The following is a 9,101-nucleotide window of genomic DNA, read 5'->3' on the forward strand; positions in this document are numbered from 1 at the left end:
CCTTGAGAAGGCCTTCCACAATCGGTGCCTCTACTTCCTTTCCACTTATTCTTCATTCAACTGAAAGTGCTCTCTCCAAAATCGCCCCCTCCTGACTTCCCTGTTACTGTCCAGGGTATGACTATCCTCCCAGGAACTGAGGCTCTAAATCAGGGGTGGGGAACCTGTGGCCTCAAGGCCACCTGTGGCCCTCTAGGTCCTCAAGGGCATCCCTTTGACTGAATCCAAGCTGCACAGAACAAATCCCCTCTAGGTCCTCAAGTGTGGCCCTTTGACTAAATCCAAACTTCACAGAACAAATCCCCTCTAGGTCCTCAAGTGCAGCCCTCTAGGTCCTCAGGTGCAGCCCTTTAACTGAATTCAAACTCCACAGAACAAATCCCCTTAATAAAAGGATTTGTTCTGTTAAACTTGGACTCAATCAAAAGGCCACACCCAAGGACCTAGAAGGCTGAAGGTTCCCTACCATGGCCTACAACTTGACTGAAGCTATTGTCTCAACTAGAATCTGACACAATCTGAAACCATCTCAAGACTGAATTGGGACAAGGAGGTTAAGGCTTAAGGCATTAATTTAATTTCCAGGCCCAAATACAAAAGTTTGCTCACCTTCTGCCCAAGACACCAACATGGCCAACCCAGAGGCGGGGAAGCTGCACCCCTCTGAATCAATGCTGCATCTTTGCTGAATAAGTAAACTTCTTTTCGTTAACTGATAGATGGATGTGCATGCATGTCTGATTTTTTCCCAATCTTAAACCTGAACTTGGGCCCATCTGAGTCAGGTCTGGGTCGGGCCTATGTCACCTGGGTTCATTGATTGATTGTCCCCCTACTATAGTATCGTCATCATCATCATCTTCTTCATGATAAAAATAACATGTATATAGCACCTACTATGTGCCAAGAGCTTTACAATTATTAGCTCATTTTAGTATAAGCTCCGTGCAGGCAAGACTCATGTCATACCTAAGTTGTATGGGCTCTAAAGAAATATCTGAGCAAATGAAGGAATTATACACAGTTGTGTTCAAAGGCAGACAAAAAACAATGTAAATTGTACTGACTGCAGAGCAAGGAAGGAAGGAAAGAGAAGGAGGGAAGGAGAGAGCACATATGACCTTGAGAAAGTCCTTCACTTCATAATCTGTGAAATAAGGGGTGTGGTCCAACTGGGCCCCCACACTGGCCCCAACGTCGTGCTCTGCAAACAGCAAGAACTGGCCAGGCATCAGGAAATGGACCAGATGATCTCTACAGGTCTAACAGTGTAGGAATGAGGTGGGGAAGAGGAGAGAGAAGAGCAGGACAGGAAATGCAACAGGAAGAGAGGAAGAGGGGAAGAGGTCAAGAGTTACCACTCTGCCAGAGGACATGGGAAAAGTGGCCTTGGGCTATGTGGACTTGGCAAAGCCTCAGGCTCAGACTGGCAGAGAGGCTTTGCTCCACCCTGGGAAATGAGCATCCTGGCCAAGGAAGATATGCACAACAGGTGAGAGTTTGCATGCTGTTCTTTTCAGGCCAAAGTACAAGAGCACTGCACTTCCACCCCCTTCACCTGGAGCTAGGCAGGCCAACCAAGAAAAAAGACAAGTTCAGGAGCTCCCGTTCTAAAATACAACAGCCAATACTTATTTGGGGTTCCTGCATGTCAGGCCCTTCCTGTCCACTCACGAAATGCACCTCATCAATTTGGAACAATCAATTGGAATATATCAATTATAGCCCAAAGGGCTATAAAATGGGCACCCTTTGACCCTGCAATACTACTTCTACAGCCATATCCCAAAGAGATCATAAAAATGGGGAAAGGACCCACATGTACAAAAATATTTATAGCAGCTCTCTTCGTGGTGGCCAAGAACTGGAAATTGAGGGGATGCCCATCAATTGGGGAAGGACCGAACAAGTTATGGTATATGAATGTAATGGAATAGTATTGTGCTATAAGAAATGATGAGAGAAAAAAAAATTTAAAAAGATTAACTTGGAAATAACAAGCAGGCAGATTTGAGAAAAATCTGGAAAGATTTATATGAACTGATGCTGAGTGACAGGAGCAGAACCAGGACAACATTGTACACAGTAACGGCCACAGTGTGAGATGACTGTCTTTGATAGACTTAGCCCTTCTCAGCAATGCAAGGACCTAAAACAATTCCAAAAGACTCATGATGGAAAATGCCGTCCACATCCAGAAAAAGAAATATGGAGTCTGAATGCAGATCCAAACAGACTATTTTCTTTTTTTGTTTTGTTTTGTTTTTCTTTCTCATGGTTTCTCTCATTCATTCTAATTCTTCTATACAACATGACTAATGTGCAAATATGTTTAATAGGAATGTAGAGCCTATATCGGATTACATGCCATATTAGGGAGGGGAAGGGGAGGTAGAGGGAGAAAATTTAAAACTTATGGAAATGAATGTTGAAAACTAAAAATAAGTAAACATATTTTAAAAAATAAAAATAAAACATGACAGCCAATACTTATTTGGGGGCTCCTGCATGCCAGGCCCTTCCTGTCCACTCACAAAAGGCACCTTGTACCTGGACAACGGTGCTATGCTTGGCCTCCCCTGTCTCAAGTCTCTCCCCATTCCAGCCCAACCATCTTCCACTCAGCTGCTAAATGGATTTTCCTAAAGCTCAGGTTTGAAATCAGTAAACTTCAGTGGCTCCCTATTACTTCCAGGATCAATTAAAATATCTTCTGTTTTGGTGTTCAAAGGCCTTCACAACCTGAACCCCTTCTAACTTTCCAATCTTCCATTTGATGCCCCTCCACAAACTCTATGATTCAGCTACAACAGCCTACATGCAGTTCCTCAGACATGATGCCCAATCTCCAGCCTCCCTGACTTCATTCTTGCTGTCCCTCATGCCCAGAATCCTCTCTCCCTCCTCACTTTTTACTTCTGGCTTCCCTGGCTTCCTTCAAGACTCAACTCAAATTCTAACATAGACAGTCAGAGCTGGGAGGGACCCTGGAACACAGAATATTAGAAATAGAGTGACATCAGGACAGAGAATATCACAGCTAGAAGAAATCTTAGAACAGAGAATGTCAAAACTGAAAAGTACCTTGGAACAGAGAATATCAGAGCTGATCGTGTCTTCAGGAGGTGGAAAGTCCCAGCTAAGAAGGCGGTTAGCAGACACAAAGTCAGAGCTGAGAGGAACCTTAGACAATAGAACAAGAGAGTTTTAAAACACTGTGATAATCATGGAGCTAGAAGAGACTTTGCCAATAAGGAAACGGAGACTCACTATGTGGAAATGAATTTCCCAGGGCCAGAGAGCTAGTAAGCGCCTGGATCTGAACCTGGATCTTCTGGAACTCATAACCTGTACCCTATCCACTAGCCAGGGGTGGGGAACCTGCGACCTTGAGGCCACATGTGGCCTTCTAGGTGTGGCCTTTTCACTGAGTCCAAGTTTAACGAATAAATCCTTTTATTAAGGGGATTTGTTCTATGAAATTTGGATGCAGTCAAAGGGCTTCACTTGAGCATCTAGAGAGCCACAGGTGACCTTGAGGCCTCAGGTTCCCCACCCTCGCAACTATGCCCTATGGCTTGGTACGTATGGCAGAGGACATCGAGCCCCAGAGACTTGCCCATGGGGCCCTCTGTGCCTGGCTCCATCCAGCACACCTCAGCTGCCAGCGGCATCCCAACCCAGGCCTTCGCCCACCAAACCAGACTGACTCTTGGCAGTCTCTGGCCTGTCTGTGCTGTGACTGGCTCACTCATTGTGGAAGTGTTCAAAGTCAGCTCTTCAGAAGCCACTTCATATCCTCACATTACCAGTTTTAAAACCACATCAAAATAAAATTCTGACACGGGCTGGTTGGGGGTTTTTAAAATAGCTTAAGTGGTTATACCACACTCTTTCACACTCATTACCTCATTGGCCTCTGGGGGGATGGGGGGGGGGGCGGGAGAGCAGGACTGGGAGTTTCCAGGAACAATTCAAGCTCATAGACCAGAGAAAATGGCACCTTCCAGCTCACTGGCCTTGAAGACTTTGGCTGAGGGAGGGGAAGCTAATATGGGGCTTTCAGTTTAGTATCTGAGGAGCTCCCCACACTTGGATTTCCCAGCTCTGATCTCAGTTTCCTGACCCCTAAGGTCAGCTCTAAATTTCTGGGGCCTATAAAGTCACTCGATAGCAACAGAAACCAGATTCCAGCCAGTGAGGGGTTTTTTTTTTTCATTGCTACAACCCGAAGGTGGAAATTGAGGCGGAGAACAGGGAAGGCAACTTGCTTGGGCTCCAAGGGCTTCTAAGGGGTAGGGCCCGAATAGCAACAGTCTCCAAATCTAATGCTTAAGTTCGCCCTGCCTTAGGATTGGGGCCGTCTGGTCCAAGCCCTTTATTTTAATGTGGGGGAAACTGAGGCCCTGAGAGAGGAAGGGTCACACCCAGGCATATAAAAAGGGCAAGAATTTGCACCCAGATCCTCGGGCTCTGGATGCACTCGCTCTTGCCACTGAACCCCATGCCACTGTGCCCTCTGGGTGCCAACAATTTGGACCTTGTTTGCCTTCTGGGGGCAGTGGGGAGGTGAGAGAGGAAGGGGGAAGGGAAGGGGAGGGGAACGGGAAAAAGAGAGAGAGGAAGGGGCTTACCTGGCCTCCTGGGCCCAGCCCGCGGCAGCCTGGGGGAAGCCAGGCTCAAGTAGGCCACGGGGGTCTCCGAGGGGAGCCCAGGCCCAGGCCCCGGCCCAGCCCCTTCCCCAGCCCGGTCCAGAAAGTGTCTGGGGCCTTTGGGATTGGCCCAACGGGGCCGAGATCCTGGCACGGACTCCCAGAGGCCCGGACCGGGGCTGGGGCCCAGGGGCGGGGCCAGGGGCCGGGGGGCGGGGTTCAGGGGCGGGAGCGGGGCGTCTTTGTTATCTGCGACGAGAGGAAGGGGTTAGGGAGGAGAGGAGCCGCAGCCTAGGCCTGCTGCCCCATCCTAGGCCACCAGCAGCTGGGCCAGCCCCCTGCCACTAGCCCCCTCCCTTTAGGCATCAGCCAGCAAGACAAACGGGGTCCATGTGTCCCCACCCTCTGTAGGACTGCCCTGTCTCCTGCTCTGGTGCAAAAGACCTGAGACAGGGTTGGGAGGGCCCTTACAACAGAGTAGGTGGAGCTAGGGGGGGCCTAAGGACATGAAATATCAGAGCTGGGAGGGACCTTAGAACAAGGAATGTCAGAGCTGGGAGAGGACTTAGAACAGGGCTTGTCACAGCTGGGAGGGCCCTTAGAACAGGGATGTCAGAGCTGGTAGGGGCCCTAGACAGGGAATGTCAGAACTTGGAGGGGCCTTAGAACAGAAGATGGCAGAGCTGGGAGGGCCCTTAGAACAGGGCATGTCACAGCTGAGAGGGCCCTTAGAACAGGGCATGTCACAAGTGGGAGGGCCCCTAGAACAGGGAATGTCAGAGCTAGCAGGGACCTTAGAACAAGGAATGTCAGGGTCGGGAAGGGCCTTAGAATATGGAACATCAGCACTGGAAAGAATCGTAGTGTCAGAGCTAGAGAGACCTGGGAACACAGAAGAGCAGAACTTGGAAGGGAAGCTTAGAATATTAATGCTGGAAGGAAATAGAGACATCATCTGTTCTAATCCCTTCATTTTTCAAAGGGAGTAACTGAAGTCCAGAAGAGGGAAGTGACTTCATCAGATCATGGATTTCGAGCTAGAAAAGTACCTTAGAGCTGCCTTCTGGTCCAAACCCCACAGTCAGCAAATGAAACAGCTGAGACCCAGGGCCATTGAGTCACTCAGCAGGATCCCACAGTACTAAGCGGCAAAGGCAGAGTTTGGAAGCCAAGCCTTCTTGCTCAGAACCCAATGCTCTTCCCACCTTACCAGGCTGCCTCCACTAACTAGCAAATGGCTGAGCCTCCAAAGCTCAGGGCCTGAAGCCTACTGTCTCTCCTCCCGTAACTTCGCTTCTACCCTCCCCGACTGCTTCTTCCTGCCTTCCTGCTACTTCCTCTAACAGCCTGTCAGGCCTGGCATGAAACCATGGGGTGATAGCAGCCTAAGATCTCCCTTTAGGGGAGCTCCACAGATCCCCATTTAGAAAACCAAAAACAGGAAGGAAAGAGAGGTGGGCTAGAAATCAGAAGACCTGGTTTTGCTACTTAGTGACTAACTAGTATGTTGGGTGACCTTGGCCAAGTCACTTATCTCTAGATCTCATGCTTAATGCAGGGATGAAGACTTGCTGGTCTCTTCAGAGTTGTCACACTATATTGTTATCCTGTATCCCCCTAGCCATGTATCTATTTAAAGGCCCCCAAATCGGGCTCTCACGAGGAAGCAGCATGTAGAATCAGAAAACACATGGGACAGGAAGGGTTCTGTCCCAAAACTGCCACTTTTTACTAGGGCATGACCTTGAGCAAGTCACTTAACTCCTTTCTGGGCCTCACTTTCTTTATCTGGAAAATGAGAGGAAAAATGGATTCGATCTGGGGTTCTTAATCTTTTGTGTTAAGTTCCTTTTAGGCCTCTGGAAGACTGATAAAGGCTATAGATCTCTTTTCAGAATCATGTTTTTAAATAAATTCCTTACTGGATGAAAAGATAAGTTTCAGTTGGAGGTTTGTGCCAATAAATGTTACTTTTTTTCCCATCCAAGTTCACAGACCCCTCTGAAATCTATTCAGAGACCCCTTGGGAGGGGGATGGTTAAGAAACCCTAGACTTGGCTCCCTTCCAGCTGAAATATACTCTGTTCTGGATGTTAAGGCCGTGGGATGTCAGAGCTGGGATGGGGCCTTAGAACAGGGAATATTGGGCTCTGATTTTCTAGATCCTAAGGTCCCTTTCTAGATCCCAAGGTCCCTTTAAGGTCTCCCAAGGTATCTCCCAGCAGTCTGAATATGACTGAGGTGAAAAGAAATCTCTGTCAAAGGAAGAAAATTATCCATTCCAAAAATTGCTAAAGTCCTGACCAAAAGGCTGGAAAAGCCTTAGGAAATCGTGGGGCACAATGATTGAAGAAGGGAAGGAGGAGGGTGAGGTCTCAGAAATACCAAAGAGAACGACTTAAACTGCCTCACCAGTGAGAGAAAGGAAGGGCTCGGGAAAGGGGAGATGGGGGCCCAGAGCCCTGCCTCCATCCATCGTCCTTACTTGTTGAAGAGGCGTCCCAAGCTAGGAGCAGCTGCTGTCCTGGAGGCTGGCCTCACACACTGACTTCTGACTTGAGAGTCGGGGCATGGCCTTGGGAGGAGGATGGGCCAAAAGCACAGGCCAGGAGAGCAAAGTCTCTGTCATAAAGCTCTAGAGGTGACCTGGTGCCCTTGGAGAGGAGAGCTGACCTAGGCTTGGGCCTCCATGCTTGGGCCTTCAGCCGTGGCCAAATGGGAACCCCTCAGCAAAGTGGGAGGAGGCAGACCTCCACGTCATCGCCCCAGCTTTAGACACCACCTTCTACCCTGGACCTTGGAGCACAGCAGCCCAAGCAGGAAGGTGGGAACAGGATTCATTAAGCTGGGGTCCAAGTCCAGGCGCTAAGGTTTTTATTGCTGGGAGGGGAAGGAATGAGACTATGACTCACAGAAGCCAACAGGAGACAGGTTATAGACCTCTGAGAGCCATCAAAGAGCCAGGCTGGGCTTGCAAGCAGGCCTTTAGTAATCACAGGGGGCAACCCCGCCTCCCTGCCAGCTGCGGGCAAATTTCCAGCAATGAGAACTGAGGAAGCTACTAGTGTTTGTACGTGCCCTGGTCTGCAACTCAGAGTTCAGATCCATCCATCCATCCATCCATCCTCCCTTAAAAAACTTTTAAAAATGATAGCGTAATGGTGAGGATTATAATGATGATGATGATGGTGAATGCCCTCCTTCCTCCACTCTGTCCACTGACCTCCATGGCTTCCTTTAAGTCCCAACTAAAATCCCTTCTTTTACTGGGAGACTCCTCCACACCCTCTTATTTCTAGGGCTTTCTCTCTGTTAATCTTTCCCTCCTTGTCTTCTCTATCTAGCTTGCTTCGTACATATCAGTTTCCATGTTGTCTTCCCCATTCAACTGTAAGCTCCCTGAGGACAGGGACTATCTTCTGCCTCGCATCTCCAGCTAGTAGCACAACACCTGGCATGGAGTAGGCGATTAATAAATATTTGTTGCTTGGAGTGTTACAAAGTGCTTTCCTCACCCTTTCCCATGAGCAAAGTGGTGAAATAGTGAAATATACCTTTAAAAAAATCAGACAGACCTGTGATTTTATTCATCTAGGGAGCTCCAGGATGAGGAAACTCCATCCACTGATGCACATCACCAACTACGCTTCAATTTATAATCTTAGAGACCTGCCTGGGGCACTAAGTGGTTAAATGATTTACCCAGGATTTGAACCCTGGTCCTCCTGGCTTCAGTTCAGCTCTTTAACCACTATGAGGCCATCACTGGTCATCTTGACCCAGGTCTTGCCACTGGACCCCCCAATGACTCTGGAGGAAAGAGTGAGGCTGGTGACTTTGAACAGCCCTGCCTCACTTAAATCCAATTCACTTGCAAGTCTTGGCATCACCTTCCTGATGTCATGATCCTCTTCAAGAACAAAGAATGAACGACAACCACCACTATACATACCATGCTGCTTCCAGGATAAGCGGTAGAAACCTTCAAGGGTTAGGGAAATGGGAGATAGTGTTACTGGGACCATAGTGATATACGTATTCATCCTATTTTACAGATGAAAAAACTGTGTCCATGGAAGTGGTTCTGTCCCGGGCTCATTTTCCTGTGCCCACTAAAGAACAAAGTCTCTCTGAGATACCTGAACTATCGTCCAGTTTAAATCCCAAATTCTCCATGCCCATCAATTGGGGAAAGGCTGAACAAGTTGTGGTATGTGATTATAATGGAATACTATTGTCCTCTAAGAAATGATGAGCAGGATGCTCAGAAAAACCTAGAAAGACTTACATTAACTGATGCAAAGTGAAATATACTGTGTACAAAGTAAGAGAAATATTGTAAGATGATCAGCTGTGAATGACTTACCTATTCTCAGCAATGCAATGATCCAAGAGAATTCTGAAGGATTTAGGATGAAAAATGCTCTCCATGACCAGAGAAAGAACTGA

General features: G+C 48.0%; 1 protein-coding gene across 1 annotated transcript in view; it reads right to left on the reverse strand.

The window, feature by feature from the left end:
• Positions 1-4,734, reverse strand: part of HEPH (hephaestin) — a 70,082-nt gene extending 65,348 nt beyond the window's left edge. Inside the window, exons 1-2 of the mRNA XM_036740425.1 lie at positions 4,635-4,734; positions 3,085-3,183 (exon numbers count right to left, since the gene is read on the reverse strand). The gene's annotated coding sequence lies outside the window, so the exon portion shown is untranslated. The remainder of the gene's footprint in view (positions 1-3,084; positions 3,184-4,634) is intronic.
• Positions 4,735-9,101: the final 4,367 nt, after the last annotated feature.

This window comes from Trichosurus vulpecula, assembly GCF_011100635.1.
Source record: "Trichosurus vulpecula isolate mTriVul1 chromosome X unlocalized genomic scaffold, mTriVul1.pri SUPER_X_unloc_1, whole genome shotgun sequence".
Classification (NCBI taxonomy): Eukaryota; Metazoa; Chordata; class Mammalia; order Diprotodontia; family Phalangeridae; genus Trichosurus; species Trichosurus vulpecula.